The sequence below is a fragment of the Mauremys mutica genome, chromosome 2 (genome assembly GCF_020497125.1).
Source record: "Mauremys mutica isolate MM-2020 ecotype Southern chromosome 2, ASM2049712v1, whole genome shotgun sequence".
Taxonomy (NCBI): domain Eukaryota; kingdom Metazoa; phylum Chordata; order Testudines; family Geoemydidae; genus Mauremys; species Mauremys mutica.
In genome coordinates, this window is record NC_059073.1 from 269,115,953 (window position 1) to 269,132,818 (window position 16,866).

Genomic DNA, 16,866 nt, shown 5'->3' on the forward strand with positions numbered 1-16,866 from the left:
TGAATGAAGTTTTGTAAAAATGTTTCGGGAAAGGGAAAGTGACGCCAATAATTATGTGATTCTGTATTTGTATGTGAATGTGCGCCAGGGTCAAATCCTGACTTCATTGAAGTCCACGGAGAAACTCCCATTGACTTCAATGGTGTCAGGATTTCACCCAGAACTCTTCACCTGGAAATCAGGGAACTAAAACATCACCATGTAATGTAGGTGGCAAAGCACAAGCGAACCCAGCAAATTACAGAGAGAAAGTACTCCAAGCAACGTTCTGATGACTAGTTTGTGAGGCAACCTGTGGGCTGAAGTATATTTGCAGGGACCATCCGTGGAATAATTTCATATAGCAGACAGTGTATCGAACTGTGTTCATGGATAACTCACAAACAGAAAACATTAGTGGACTATATAGGTCAATGCAAATAATTCACCTGAATCCAATCTGCCCTCAGCTTTTCTTTAAATGGGGTGGTGTGGCACTTACATACAGTCCCCTAACTTCCTTATGCTGTAGTCTGTTCAATTTAGCCCTTTCTTCCTTCAAACAGAATGAATAAATGTAGGCACTTTGGGTGAGTTGCGTGATAAAGCCAATCAGAAACCAAGCCATGAAGGCTGAGGGATTTTCCTGGGATTGACTGTAAACACAGGAACTAAGATTGTGTGTGTAAGAGAGCAAGAGAGAGAGGGATGGGGAGGGAAGGAGAGTGAGCAAGAGAAGCAGAGGTGAGTGTGGTCCCAGGAGGAAGCTGAAAGTCAGAGCTTCGTATAAGCACAGAACTCTTTGAAAAGGCAGACTTAGACTTCTGTTTATTTCTACTGTGTTCAGGGAAACAGGACTTTGTGTGCATTCTTTGTAAGTAAATGGGATAGCACCAAAAAAATACTTGACTTGTATAGTCAATTTCTTCTTATAGTGGAAAGAACCTGGGAAGGCCCCAAATATTGGCTAACCGCTCAGGCCAAAGAAGCAAGGGGAGGATACGGTAATAATTAATGTGAGTATGCAAACTTCATGAAGGGCTTGTCTAGATTAAGGAAACTGGCATTGTTGTTAATTCATTAATATAGTTACACAATGCAACCCCCACTGTAGGTACATTGCACTGGTCAACAAGGGCTTGAGCTGGTAGAATTTACCCATCACACTAGTTCAAATTTCCCTGATCTAGACAAGCTTAGAGGCTCCTGAGCAGTTGCTAGGGCAGATTTTCAAAAGAGTTCATCCTCACAACAGCTTGTTTTGGGCTCAGTCCTATAATGTGGTGAGCACCTTGGCCCTGACCTAGCAAAGCCTTTTAGCATGTGAGTAATTTTAAACATATGTGTAGCGTCACTGACTTTAATGAGACTATTACGCATTGCTGGATCAGGGTCAGAATGCCCAGCACCTAATGGAACTGAGCTCTTGAAAATCTGGCCAATATATTTCAGTGCCTAAATGGGAGCTCTTGGGTAGTGAGCTTTTCTGAAAATCTAGTCCTCAAATATCAACCCTCTTAGCTATTTCAGTAACGATCATTTTAGCAGAAATTTCCAGCATATGTTTTTATCCCAGTCCTAATTACCTCCCCAGGAGGGAAATTTAACATGAAATAAACACCACATGGGCTAGTCTACTGATTGTAGAATTATTGTTTATTTGTACTGGGGTCGTACTTAGTACAGGGGCACTGGAATGGGGGGGGGGGAAGCAGGGAGCTATGTTCCCCTCACTTTTAAAAGTGAGAAGGCTATGCCCTCCCACTTTTTATTGGCTGTAAGGGTGAGTGAGGAGGGTAGTGGGGATAAGAGCAAGCAGAGGGCAGGGTCTTGGGGGAAAGAGGTGGAGCAGTGACTTGGGGAGAAGGGGCAGGGCCTGGGGGGAAAGGGTGGCGCAGGAGGTGGAGCCACAGTTTAGGTGCCTGTGGCCCCCCCACTGTTAGGAAACTTCTGCCATCCCTGAATTAGTAGCCCTACTCATGGACCAGGACACCATTGTGGTAGGCACTGCACGGACATAGTATAAAGATGATCCTTGGCGAAAGAGTTTACAATCTAATTAATTAAAAACTTCAATATTTCAATGTAGATGAAGCTGTCTCAAAATTTCAAGTTTGTTCCACTATAGTGTTGCAGAATCCATGAACATTTATCATTCAGGTCTAGCTTGCCCCAGTGTACATAGGACCTTGCTGTTAGGTACATCATACTGGTTCCCCAGGCAAAATAAACTATGCCAACAAAAGGAATATAACTGTTTGTATGCACTAGGGCTTTTGCTGGCAGATGCCAGTTAGCGATGTGATTCTTTTGTTTTTTTTGTCACACTCCTAACTGACATAGCTATGCCAGGAAAACTTTTAAATGTACATCAGGCCTGAAACCAATGTCTGAACTGTATGTGGTTGTTGGAGAGCCCACTTAATTTTTCAGAAGATTCTGGGCGTTAGCAAAAGCTGGTCAACAGTGGAATTTCATTTTTGCAAAAAAATGTCAGTTTCAAAATTTGTTCCCTTTTGATGTGGAACAAAACCAAGACCTTTCAGATTTTTTCAGCGAGAGAAACCGTGCCCACTCCAGAATAGCCAATAACCCAAGTTGGAGCAAGGATTTGGACCTGGGTATCCCATGTGAGTACCCTAACTACTGGACAATTGACTAGTCTGGGGAATTGGTCTCTCTCATTTTGAACACAAATTCCATCCTGGACTTGAGAAACCTTCCCAATGAAAGTTTTGTTGAAACTGATATATTTCCACAAAAGGGTTCGGTTTTGACAAATCAGCATTTTCCAACAGAAAAATGTTTGTTGTCAAACAAATTCCTGACTAGTTCTAGTGTTAATTTGAATGTCCTGGCCAAATTCCATCTTGGGTAATTGGATTATGTTTACCCTTAAATTACTTCTGAAGGTCAGTTGTTATATCATGCCAAACTAATTTGCCTAGCCATACTTCTCCTTTTCAAAGAATCCCTAGTGATCAGTTTCATCCCAGAGGTCTATGTTTGCATGGACAAAAGCAATTCTCTTATAATTAATTTAAGCAGCTTTTCTGCTTTGAATATAATGGGCCAGATTCTGATCTCCATTATTCGGGTGTAAATCTGGAGTAGTTCCATTGACTTCAGTGTGGAGAAATAGCCCAGAGTCTGGCCCATTATGTCTTCCTTGCCTCAAGAAAAACATGCAGAGGTGACACTCTCAAAGAGTTGCTGGTAAGCAATCTTCCTTTATCATACGTAAAGGACCTGAAAGCTGAATACAGCTTGTACCAGAATCTTTCATTTCACAAACAGTATGTATCTTCTTACACCATGAAAAAACATCAATTGCTATCAGATAAAGGGATACTGATTAGTTACTTTAAAAAGAATATATTGAAAGCAAGAGTGGAAGATTGCATTTGGTTCAGCTACAGTTACTTAGATACCTAATATGCAAAAGTCATGGAGCAACTTTTATGCTGGATTAACATTCAAAATAAGGACTCTGAATATTACTGTAGCAAAACAGCAAACATAACTGGGCGGTTTGACCAGCTTTCATTCTTATAACATTATAGATGTATTGTCTGAACTTCACTCTAGAACATCCTTTTGATTTGAGGTATCTACTTTCCAGTTATATTTGTGACATCTAATGAGTGGTAGATGCCCCCATGACCTGGTAATCTCATTGGTCCATCAGAATATGGATCATGCAGACATTTTTGCATAACCAAAACTGCTATCTTTAATATATTCTAGGCTCTTCCTTCAGTCAGTGGCAGGGCAAGTGGTGTCTTTGCTGCATCAATGGGTTATCAGAATGTTGAAAAAAAATCTGTCTAGTAAATGCTTCTTTTGCTTTAGTCTGGAATCACATTGTGCTTCTTAAATAAGTTGTATGGCCTTTACCAAGTGGTAATATTTTGTTTACCAGAATTTTTAAAAAAGCTTAAATTACTGGGAATGTGGCATTCCCTCTCAGTACACTGTCATGTAACAACCTGAAATCACTAATATAGTCTTAATTTGGCATCTCTAACAGATATTTATTTTTGGCATCGCTTTCGCGCAGAGTATGAGTGGGTCTGATTCTCCTTTTGCTTGTATTGTTTTCACACAGTGTAACTCCATTGGCTTCAGTAGTGTTGTTCCTGACTTCTGCCTGTGTGAGAGTAGAATTGGGCCCAGTATCTTTTTAACTTGCCCATTTTGTTACAGGATTTGCATATATAACTGAACAGATCACTGCCCTTCATCATAAAAATAAGTGCCAGCTTGTTTGATCATTCAATCCAGCTAACTAGACACATTTCAAACAACACTGGTGTGTACACCACTGATTCAGTATTTTAAAACAGCCACAGAAATTAAATGTAAGGGATTTGAGGCCCCACAATGTTATTAAGTAAATATCCAGTGATGATAATATGTTGGATACATGAGTGCCACTGCTAACTTAATTCCATTTCAGGATACCAAGAATCACAAACACCTCTTCCCCACTTTAATTGCTGTGTTTCATTTGTTTGCTCATGTAACGCAATACTTTGGACTAGAATAGAGACTGAAAGGTCTCAAATAGTTTATTTCCTGGAACAAGCCCAGAAATGCAGGAGAGGCCCAAACACGTTGAATATCGATCGTGAACAGCAGCTAGCCTTTTGCTTTTTTAAATAACAATTTGCTGACTTCTAAATTGATTATTATGATGCCGTTTTGAATTCCTTCTGTAGTACGAATTCTTTAGTTTGCATAAAGGAAATATTTAATGGCAGCAGGCTGCTTACTTTGGACAATGATTCACTTTTAGCATTTTAAATGAGACATTGGCTTAATAATCAGGAGATTAGTTACAATTCTGAATCATATGCTACTGTGTCTGCCAGTTGGTAGCCAGACACTAGAGCAGATATGTCCACTGGTGACTGGACATGAAATGTCTCTCTCTCTGTCTGTCTTCCCCAGGCATATTAACAAAGTAAGCACGTGAGCCAGGAACTCTTTATCCTTAGGCAGCAACTCTACCAGGTGAGCCATGATAAGCTTGTCTCTTCTGGAAATTATTACAAAATGACAGGATATTGAACCTGTCAATGTTGGGTGAACTTGTGAATACTGAAGTCCTCTATCAATATACTCTGCACTTCTTGCCCTATAGTGGACTGTTCATTTCCACCTAGCCAGATCAGACCATCCTGTGTGTATATCAGTAGCCTTGTATTTTTTCTGAACAAATAAATGTATAGCTTAATTTGCATTTAGTCACCGCTTGGGATGCTGTTTTGTGCCCTGAGTACTAAATAGAAGTTTCTAAATCAGGAAATTCTTCAGTTGAAATTCCTGGGGAAATTTTAAGTAAGCAAAACATAATTACCCAAGGTAGAATTTGGCCAGGCCACTGAAAAAGATGCATTATATAACCACAAAGTTACTCTTGCAACTCATCCAAAAGGTAGCAGTGTGCCCTCCAGCACAGTACTCCACAGTGGGTCTGTGGTATAACTTTACTCCTACCCCATTTGCTACAATCCTTTCCCTGGTGGCTTCCTTTCTTATTTCTTTCTGCTTGTCCTGGTGACTGTTGCATCCCTTTCTTTTCCTTGGTGGCTCACTTTAATCCTGGGGGGTATGGTTGAACAAAAACAATGGAGAATATGCTGCAGAGAGCAACCCAGTATTATCCTCTAGCTCCAGTGAGAAGGTCCTATGATTTTGCAGGATAACGATCTGAGTTCTATCTTACTGCTGCCCTGATGTACCAAGTGGCAGTGGTGTGCGCATAATGGCAATAGCAGAGTCCTCTAGGTGGTAATTAATTCCTTGTGTGGGTATGTTGACATTCTCCAAGATATGCCATTTTTTGACATTGGACACATATGACCAACTGGGTAGAACAGTGGTTTTCAATCTGTGGGACGTGGACTATGTCTAGGGGGTCCTCAAAAGGTTGTCATTACCAGAGAACAGTGGTTTTTTAGGGGTCCGCAATGAAAAATGTTGAAAACCACTGGGGGAGAATATATACAGAATGAGCAGCAAATATGGATTGTGCTTAGAAGTACTGAGAGTTTGCACAGTTTGTTCCTTTTAGAAAAGGGCACGAAAAATGCACATGTGAACCTGGTAAATTAATGAGTGTATTTGTACCTAGTTTCTCTCAACTTGAATGTGTGAATAGTTGTTCAAAAATATCTTGTGTGCTTTGGGCCCAGAAGCTATCATTGTAATTCATCAAGTGCACAGACTAACCTCACTGCCCAGCCAGTTGTGACAATTTAGCTCATTGTGACTGTAATATTAAAAAATGTGTTCTCCTGCTATGGCCTAATTTGCCTTTTCCCTTTTTTGCTGATAATGTAGCTGCACCCACACTGTGAACATAGTGTAAAAAGTTTCTGTTCTTTTGGCATCTCTTATGGACAAACTGCCAGGGTCTTTGCAGCTTCAAACAGCAAGTAAAATTAAAATATCGATGCCATCGTTGGCTAGATTTGTGACATGGAGATTTATTTCTTGAAAATGTGCCTGTACAAATGTCACTCAGCAGCATGAACACTTAGGCAAAATACAGATGTATGTTAACCCTACCTAAAGTTCTTTTTTTAAAAAGATGGGCCTGAACTAGAAATGAGCTCTGTTTTATATGTGTGGGTCCCCGCCACGCCCTGGGGGTGTGCTAGGGTGACTAGGTGTCCCGATTTTATAGGGGCAGTCCCGATTTTTGGGTCTTTTTCTTATATAGGATCCTATTACCCCCCACCCCCATTCCAATTTTTCACACTTGCTGTCTGGTCACCCTAGGGTGTGCACATGTGTGAGTCCCAGCTGCTCCCGCCCCCCTCATTGAAGGAGGTGTGCAGGGTTACTGCCCTGGGAACTGCAGGGCACCGTGGACATGGGGCTGGCTGGAGGCAGGGCAGGGGCTGACTGGAGGTAGAGTCTGGTTGCAGGCAGGGGGTGCAGGGCTGGTGCGGGCACGGCAGGGGGTGAGGGGCTGGTGCGGGCAGGGCAGGGGGTATTGGGATGGTACGGGCAGGACAGGGGGTACGACAGGGGCTGGCTGGAGACGGGCTGGCTGGAGACAGGGCGGGGGTGTGGGGCTGGCTGGAGACAGGAGGTGTGTGGGGTGGGCTGGCTGGCTTCAGGCAGGGCCGCAGGGGGATGCGGCAGGGGTTGGCAGGGCTGGAGGCAGAGGAGTGCGGGACTGGCTGGCTTCAGGTAGGGGTGTGTGGCTGGGGCTGGCTGGAGATGGGCTGGTGCGGGCAGGGGTTGCGGGTACAGCCCACCCTGTACGGTAAGTGCCCCCTCCTCCTCCATCCTCCACCGGGGTAGCAGCAGCAGCCCGGGGCTCCCCTGCATCCACCGCCCCGGCCTTGTAAATAGCCGAAGGAGTCCTGGGGAAGCGGCTGGGCTCCAGCGGCTATTTAAAGGACCAGGATGGCAGAGGCAGCAGGAGCCCCCCCCACTACCCCAGGGCTCCAGTGGCTATTTAAAGGGCCGGGGCGGTAGAAGCAATGGGAGCCCTGGACTTTTTAAATAGCCCCCAGAGCCCCGCAGCCCTACCCCAGGGCTCCAGCAATGAGGCTCTGGTGGCAATTGAAAGGGCCTGGGGCTCCAGTCCCTGCTGGGAGCCCCAGGCCCTTTAAATTGCCCCCTGGGGAAGCCGGGCCACCCTGGGACAGTGCACCAGCTCTTGCTGGTACGCCGAACAGGGGCTTGGGCGCTGGGGCCCTCTTAGGGGCGGGGCCTGATTCAGGGGAATTGGTTGAATTGGCCTAAAGCCGGCTCTGAGGGGCAGGGTGCAGGGCCTGTGGCAAAAAGTGGATGGGTGAGGCCTGTCCACTTTCAAAAGTGGGAGGGCCCTGGGCCCTTGCTCCTCCCCCTCTGTTCTGGCACCCCTGCTTCCTATGTGACTCAATCGCTTTGTACCTGAGTTCCACGCCAGTAAACTAGTGATAGTCGTATTTCTTTTCTGTCTGCCTGTCTTTCCACTCTGTCTGTCTTGTTTATTTATATTGTAAATTCTATGCAGCGGAAACTGTCTCTTAACATGATGGGTAAAGCCCCTAGTACAATGAAGCCCTGATCTTGGTTGAGGCCTGTAGGTGCTGCTGTAATACAAAGAAAAATAATGATTGAGTCTAGGTGGAAGTAGCGATTTTTCTGAAAGTTTATCTAATCTGTTTAAACTACCCAGTCATCATAGCTATTTATATCCAGTCATATCTGAATAGCTGGTGACATTGTTCGCAGAAGTGTGCGTCAACTAGATTCCAAGCTGCTTTACAGAGAGAAGCAGCTAACACTTTTGTTTAAACATCAGCACTCAGTTTATGATTCATAACTATTATTAAATCAAGGTTGATACTGGCTTATTGTCTGTTTGGCCACAACTGCACTAGGAAACAGTACCCTTTTTGACACTCAATGTCGGGTACAGCTGCCTCATGGCTCCAGTCACTGTTGAAAATGGTTGTTCCGCTTGGAGAAAGGGCCAGGTGAGTTCAAATCTGATTGTAAGCAAGCATGGTCAAACCTTAGTTCTAGGAGGGGTTGATAACACTATTATACAATACAATGAAGGGTGAACGTGGTCAGTCCTGTCTGCACAAATGGAATAACACTTCTAACATTAGTTTTAGGTGGGGCTGGGATAGGTAGCCAGACACTAAGATAGGTAGAGGGGAAATCTGGCATCAAACACAGCAACTTTTAATTGTACACACAGACTTCCATTGGTATTGGCCTTTCATGGTGACATCACAAATAACATTACTTTTCATCCAGATGGCACAGTTGCCCTTCAGTTGGTGCCTCCATCTCTAAACTCAGAAATGCTGGGCTATAATTAAAAGTGTAACAATACCTGTCACAGTTTATTCACTGAGCTTCTTACTCCATACAATTTTGTACTGCTGGGCTGAGCTAAACTGGCACAGTTGTCCTTCAAATGCCCTTTTGGATAGCGTGATCTAAGATGGAAAATTAACAGGGAGCTAAATGTATTCTCCAGTACACAGGCCTAAAAAGGAGAGAAGGTTGCAAAGAAAGCAGGAAGTCTGAAAAAGTCTTGATTAAATTTCCATATATGTTTGTTCTGAAGATACAGCAAGTACCAATATGAAAAAGCTATTAAAATACTCCTGCCTGCTCCCTTTTTTCTGGAATGTTGCTGATTGCAACTCCTTCTACTGAAGTTTTTCCCCTTTGAGTGCTATAATTCTGAACTGCTATAAGAGCACATATTTATAATAATGCCAGGCAGAAAAACCCAGAATCTAAAAACACGTATATGGAGGGCCAGAGATTCTGTTGAAATAAAGTTGTTAATGGAATTAGAATCACAATGACACACTGTGTATGGTTTCCGTTTATTGCACCCTGATGACTTCTGAAGGAAATGGGCCAGACTCCTACAAATTCTTGCAAATAGTGAGGAAAATATATTTTAACGCACAAGATAAAAAATGAGCTTTTAAAGCAGATTTAAGTGTAGCTGGGCTTCAGGATAAATAGTCTTTTCAAAGGCATTTGGAATCTGTTTCATCAATCAAATTACTGAGAAGTGATGATTAAGCTGTACTACATCAGATCAGGAGCAAATTTTAACCCAGTAAACTTCTTCCACAGCAAATACTAGGTTTTGGGTCACTGAATAGTCTCCATACTGACCTTCATTGCAGGCACTTTTCTAGTCAACGACAGTGCTTTAGACAAGTGTGGAAGGTGACAAGCATTTTTTTTCTTTTTAGCTTAAGTGAATTTTGTGCTGTTGCAAGGAGCTGGGCTGACAGCAGGGTCACTGCTCTACCAAGTTGCCTCTACTTGGCTGGAAGGGACCACCTGTAAGGCCTTGTGTACACTGGGAAATTGGCCGGCATAGCTATAGCAGAATAAGCTATTTCACTGTAGCTATTCTAGAATAGCTTCCAATGTGGATTCTTTTTATTCTGGAGTAAAAATGATTTTATCCTGGAATATTTACTGCATTGTGTGAGTTTATTCTACTATAGTTATGCAGGTCAGTCTACCTGTGTAGACGAGGCCTAAGGATAATAGGATAGGTCAATTTTCATGTCTTTTTCATCCCTGGGGTTCCAGGATGAGATTACCTAACAAGAATGCTAATTTTGATTATGCTTCTGTGGTAGGGATAACTTTCCATTAGGAACTGGACTGAGAAGGCCTCCTCATGTTATGTAAGCCACTAAACAGGTACCAGTTTCAAAACTCTGTTCCTAATGAGACAGATTTTCCAAAGACATCAGCACTCTCAACTGGGGCCAGATTTTCAACAAGAGCTGAGCTCATGTTTGGCTCAAATGAGGTGGCCAGACTTCAGTACCCAACATCTCCTCTTATTCTCAATGGAGCTAGTGCATGCTGAGCTCTTCCCCAAATGTGGCCTAAATCTACTGTTAAGTATCTTTGCGTCAAATTAGATCTGCTCAATTACACTTCTAAGTAGGTATGCGGTACAGCTGGTCAAAAAATAGAATTTCCATTCTGTGGGAAATTATGGCATTTGAAATTTGTTTTTATTTTTAATCTGAATGAAAAGTCAAATTTCATGCAGAATGGCAATTCTGAAACCATTATATTGTTTTGCTTTTGATGTCAAAATATTTTATTAAATACAATACACAAATGATTGAACTATTAAATTTAATGTTATATTTAATATAATTTAAGACAAAATGATAAAATAGAAATGAAATATCACCTTATCAAAACAAAATGAGAAAGTTGAAATGATTCATTTTGATACTTTTCTGTCTAAAATTTTGTCTAAATTGACACCTTCCCATGAAACATTTAAATTAGGATGAAATTGTATTTTTAGACAGAAAACTGATCCAGTGAGAACTTTTTTGACCAACTTCAGTATCCAGATGCTTAAATCAGCCTACTAAGTGTCTCAAACACTTAAAATGTCATATGGATTTAGGTGTCTATTATTTGGTGCCCAATTTTGAAAACAGGACCCCAGTTACAACCAACATGGACTAAATGTGAAGTGATGAAAGGCTCCTGCAACAGCTCATTATTATCCGCTGAACCATCTATCCTGCAAATCAGATAATTGCTTTAGTAGGAGGAAGTAGCTACTCTTCCACATTAAGAAATACCAGCTGCAAATGAATCATTATGATAGATATCTGTTGTCAATTCTATCCTCAAATCATGTGAATTCCAGGTAGAATTCCAGCTTGAAACAAAACTCCAGATCCAAGCAACTTAAACATTTGAGCAAGTTCAGATTCAGAGGTGGATCTGAATTTTTGTGGACTGGGTCCTTCTTTGATTCTAGAGCATCTCCAAAGGCTGGGGCTGGGTTAATTCTAGAGCATGTCTGGCTTGCAGAAACTCTAATGCATGTTAAACTAGAATTCATTCCAGCATAGACAACGTTTGAAAGCTTAGAGGGCATCTCCTGAATGCAATGCCACTTCCCTCTTCCAAAGACCCAATATGTGACACCTATTTATGGTCAGGAGAAAGGGGTGTTGTGGAATTTCTGCTGCATGTTTTAGAAAGCAAGAAAGGTACTTGGAGGGCAAAGGGATGTATGAATGAGATGGAAGATTGAGAGACAAAGACTGTGGAAGAAAAGAGGAGAAGAGAGACTTCAGGGGTTGGATAAGCAGCCATACTTCTCATTATTTATTTGATCCAAATGTCAGAAATCAGTTTGGTTTGCCTCTCACTAGTTTTTGACCTGAATTGGTAATTCTTCTAGCCGTATTTCTTCTAGAAATAGTGTAACAATTTAGCCAAAACCCTGTGATTTTTTTCGGAAATCTTTTGTCTAAATGCCATTATAACCAACAAAAATACATTTACCATGAGCCTGTAGCTTCCTAAATCCCATAATCTTTACTTCTTTCTTAATGTGCACACAGATAATGATTTTCTTGTTCTTATATTGACTTACTTTTCAGCTTTTATGCATTTTGACGGCAGGGAGGGCCATATCCTCATGCCTCTCAATCTCAACCTCTTCATGTGTCAATGTCAAAAATTAAAATGCACGAAACTTGAATCAAAACCTCCTGCAGAATCTTCAGACCTGTAATGGACTCATAAACAAAACCATCCCTGGTAAATAATGTAATTTAGAATGTTGGTATTGAATAATGTGTATTTTAGGTTGAAAGTGTTTTATGATTGAAGGCGTTACAACTTTCATTTTAATCCTAAATGAATGACTATCAAAACCAGAGTTAGAATGGAGCCAAGAACGTATCAATTTTTCAAAACACCATTTACAAGGCATATTTTTGATTTTTGTTTGGTCACATGTCCCTAGATATTATGCAGGCTGTGCACTGACTTGTGATTGAAAGATCTTTGGTGTATGAGGTGGTGGGTTTTGTTTCTTCAAGCTTTTCCTTTACTGCCATTTAAGATGGAAATGGTCCCTTTCCCCATTCATTTTAATTGTCTGCTGTGAATTCAGCGGTTTTATGTTGGTACATTTGGCATAATTCCATTTTATCCTTCCTCACCATGCTGGAAGTGGGCTCCAGATCAGAGACACTGAAAAGGACATGCATTAGTATCAGTCTTTTGAAAATGGGCATATTCCCAGAAGCACACAGCTGCTTCTTGATATTGTTTAACAAATTCAAAATAGCTGAATTTGTCATAGGTAAAATCTTTCTGTGTCTAATAATAACGGGTGAGAAAAAATCTCTGTTGCTTTACTTTTATGTTTTACAGACATCAGGATGCATAACAGCTGTGAAGTCCAAAGGATGAAAACTTTGATTTTGAAGCATGCACAACTTCGCCTAATTGCCTCTAATCCTCATCAGGAATAGTTAGCATTTAGAAAGAAGGAGATCTTTCCATCTCTTTGAGCTTCCATCTGAGATCTCCCCAGTCATTTGAGCAGCCTGGCAGAGTCTTCTGCTATTCACTGGTAACCCAAATTCCTTCCCTTCACAATTCATAAACTATAATCTAAGGAACATTTTGTAATCTAGTGATGTCACATGATCTCTATTGCCACACTCCCTGCTAAATACATGCTCTATGCTGGATCCATGCAGGAGCACTTTATTTTAAAAGACAATCCTTAGTTTCAGTTTCTCCATTTTGGTTGCACTCACCAGCACAAACCAATGCTATGTGTTGTGGCATGACACTGATATTCTTCACAGCGATTCTTTTATGCTTTTATAGCATGATGATATCACAGTTCCTTCATATATTTTGTTACTGTGGTATAATATTAAAGCAGTCATATGGCCTTTCATATGCAACTTGCTTTTTTAACCTCCTGAGGATTAAGCTGGCTGCGTTGTCTGTAGTGAGGTCTAGTGTTTAGAACAGGTGATTCAGAGTTTGGATACCTGGATTCTGTTTTTTGCTCTTCCACAGACTTTCTATGTGAACTTGAGCAAAACACTTATCTTCTACATCCCTCAGTTTATCAAAAGGGTGAAGGGGATTCAGCTGCACTTGCTTACCTCATAGGGATGTTAAGAGGCTTAATTAATTGTTTACAAAGCACATTACACAGTGCTTCTAAACCAAAAATCTCACAGCAAAGCATCAGTCCTCCCGTGACACAAATTACAGAGCAGCAGGGAGATCTCCAAACTCCCTGCTATATACTAGAAAAATAAAATGCTGACCTGAAGGCACTTTTGAGGAAACAGGGAAAGTGATTCAACTGTGGACATTTATGGTCTGAGCACCTGCAGCCCTTACTAATTTCAGTGGGAGCAGTGAGGGGTAAGTGTCTCTGAAAGCCAAGCCAATAAAGAATAGACCTTATAGTTTTTTGCTGCCTCTTGTGTCATTCAGAACTTTCGCCCACCTCCCCTTGTGCATCCAGGTCAACAGGTACAAGATGATCACTACATGTCCTGCCAGATCCTGCTGTGGGCCTCACAAGAGCAGGAAATTTCCTTGCACTCTCCCACTTCTACTCTGCACCCACATAAAAGCCAGGCAGACTCTGTCTCTTATTAAGAATCTTCCCTTTTAGTACTAAAGAACTTGGCTATAGGAAAGCAAAGCTCTTCCATTGTTAGTAAAACTGCACCTATCTTTCCACATCAGCCACCAAAATGTACAGGAGCTGGAGTCTTTGCTCCTTTTTTCAATCTTGTGAATTTTGGGTGGCTGATGGAATTTGTGGCACTTGAGGAAAACCCTCCTTAGTGATCTGAACAAAGCCACTCAATGTATTGTCTGACAGCCTTGGGATTTGATTAACAAAATTGTTAACTCCATTTGAAATGGTCAATGTTCTTTTAGTATTTTTTTCTTCAGTATCCATTACTAATTACGATACTGAATCGAAGGCTACTCCCACCACTGTACAGATTAGTTTGGAGAGATGTTTTGCTTTTAGTAGTCATAACAAACTGGCATTGGTATTTACTTTAAAGCACTGGTATGTTCAAAGAAACACGTAGTTAGAGTGATAAATCAGTATCCTCACACTTTTTTAATCTGAAAAAGGAATTCAAGGGTGCAATTTTTAATGACTTAATTTATATATACAGCATATTTTCTTATCTTCCAAACAGATGACTGGTATGGCACCATTCACCGTAATTTGACAGGTGGGCACTTCACATTGTGTAATGGAGCTATAGTGTGAACAACCTGTGTCAAACAACATATGTAGTATCATTGTTTAGGGGACTGATCCTATAAGGAAGTGGCTATCAACCTTTTCAGACTACTGTACCCCTTTCAGGAGTTTGATTTGTTTTGCATACCCCAAGCTTCACCTCACTTAAAAACTACTTGCTTACAAAATCAGACATAAAAATACAAATGTGTCACAGCGCACTTTTACTGAAAAATTGCTTAATTTCTCTTTTTTACCATATAATTATAAGATAAATCAATTGGAATATAAATATTATACTTACATTTCAGTATATAGTACATAGAGCAGTATAAACAAATCATTGTTTGTATGAAATTTTAGTTTGTACTGACTTTGCTAGTGCTTTTTACGTAGCCTGTTGTAAAACTAGGCAAATATCTAGATGAGTTGATGTACCCCCTGGAAGACCTTTGAGTACCCCCAGAGGTACACATGCCCCTGGCTGAGAATCACTGCTTTAAGGGGCTGTATTTGCCTGGTAAATTGCTGAGTTCCCTCAATTCCCAGTGAAGTCAGAAACCATAGTGATGGTAAAAACTGCTATATAAACTATAGCAATAGCTAGTGTGCACTACAGTACATATTTCATGGGCCTATAATAAATATTGTGATACTTGACCTGTAGTAAATACGATGCTACATGTGTAAGATACTTAGCGTGCAAAGATTTATGCATTTGCTGATTTTTATTCATGTGAGTAGTCCGGCTGGGCCTGATTTTCATTGCTGTAGAGGGGCTCTAGTGTAAATGACTATCAGACCTGTTGACTTCTGTAGGGTTGCCAGCACTGTATTTCAAAAATAAGGGACTGTTTTCTTAGCACCCCAGCCCCACACCTCCTCGTGATATTATTATTAATTATTATCATCATAATCAATAAACAAATAATAGCAAAATAATAATAAGCAGTACTCACCTACATTCCCCAGGAGTATTTCTTGCTGCTTTTTGCAGCACTCAACAACTCCCAATCTTGTTGTACAGAGATGAGGAAATAAGGGACGTCTCTTGTAATAAGGGACTGTTGGAAACCCTAGTAGCACAAATAATCCTGTTGTTTCTGCAAAAATGCTATTGTAAAATAATGTAATTTATTTGTAGCAATGTTAATATAGTAAATTAAACTGATAGTAAATTGCAGGAAAAAACTTCATTAATATTGAGTAAAATGTGACCTGCAAAGGAATTTTTTAAACTGTAGTTTTTTTACTTCTTTATGCTGTAGAAAGAGGCCCGAAAAGGTTTTTTGTTTTTTTAACCCTACAGAAATATCAGAAATGTCAATTTTAGTCTTCCTTAATTTTGATCAAGGACCTCTGGACGATCTCAGGGATACTTATTGTGAGCTGTTACATCTTAATTGAATTGGTGTCAGTTTTGAACCTTTAACAACTATTGTATTTCAACCAAGATTTCTTCTGTCACTGGAGTTCAATAGGTGATTACTAGTGATTTCTAGGTTCCCAACTAGATATGCCTTATAGAGGCCTGATTTTTAGAGGCAAGGTGCTCAGTACCTTTTGGAAATCAGTCCTCCTTACGGTAACTCAAGTTTGGCAGTCAAGATCACTGGTCAACTTTGAAAATCTTGGTCAAAGAGCTTTAGATAATCTGAATAAAAATCTCTTCAGTTGTTCTCTTTTTCAGTCTCTTGCCTCTTATATTCTACTTTCTGAAGTGTTCCAGTCACTATAGAATGTTGTGGTGTAGAAAAGACTTGAATTCTGAATGTGTTTAAAAACAAACAACCCCTCTCTCCCCACCCCGCACCAAAAAAAAATCCTCCTTTTTTTATTAAAAAAAAAAACGCTGTAGGTCTTCTGTGTATAGAATAAAGTAGCAATACATCCATTTTCCCTCCTTTTGTGGATCACCTTTTAGAGTCAAAAGATTCTGTTACTTTGGGAAAAGACCCTTAATTGAATATAATTTGTTCAAAAACTATCTTTAGAAATCCAAAAATTCATGGTTAATATTTCCTAAACCATCTTGACTCTGCAGCCCTATCACTGCAGCCAACTCTCCATATTCCTCTCAGGGCAGGTCTATACTACAGCCCAAGTTGATCTAACTTAGATCACTCAGGAGTGTGAAAAAGTCCACCTGCTCCCTGAGTGATTCAAGTTTTGTGCTGTCCACACAGGCGCTATGTTGGTGGGAGACACTGTCCCGCCAACATGGCTGCCGCTTCTCACCAAGGTAGTTATGCCAACAGGAAAGCGCTCTCCTGTCGGCATAGTGCGTCTTCACCAGACGTGCTACA

The 16,866-nt window shown here is 40.9% G+C and overlaps 1 long non-coding RNA gene across 3 annotated transcripts in view; it reads left to right on the top strand.

The window, feature by feature from the left end:
* The window catches only part of LOC123363630, a 134,276-nt gene that overhangs the window by 5,448 nt on the left and 111,962 nt on the right, over window positions 1-16,866 (top strand). Inside the window, exons 2-5 of one of the 3 annotated variants that reach the window (XR_006576840.1) lie at window positions 915-995; window positions 4,933-4,995; window positions 11,910-12,069; window positions 12,691-13,742. The exons of 1 other annotated variant lie outside the window; for it this stretch is intronic. This is a non-coding gene — a long non-coding RNA (uncharacterized LOC123363630). Of the gene's footprint in view, window positions 1-914; window positions 996-4,932; window positions 4,996-11,909; window positions 12,070-12,690; window positions 13,743-16,866 lie in introns of those variants that run through there. One more of the 3 variants, XR_006576839.1, reaches the window with a different exon arrangement.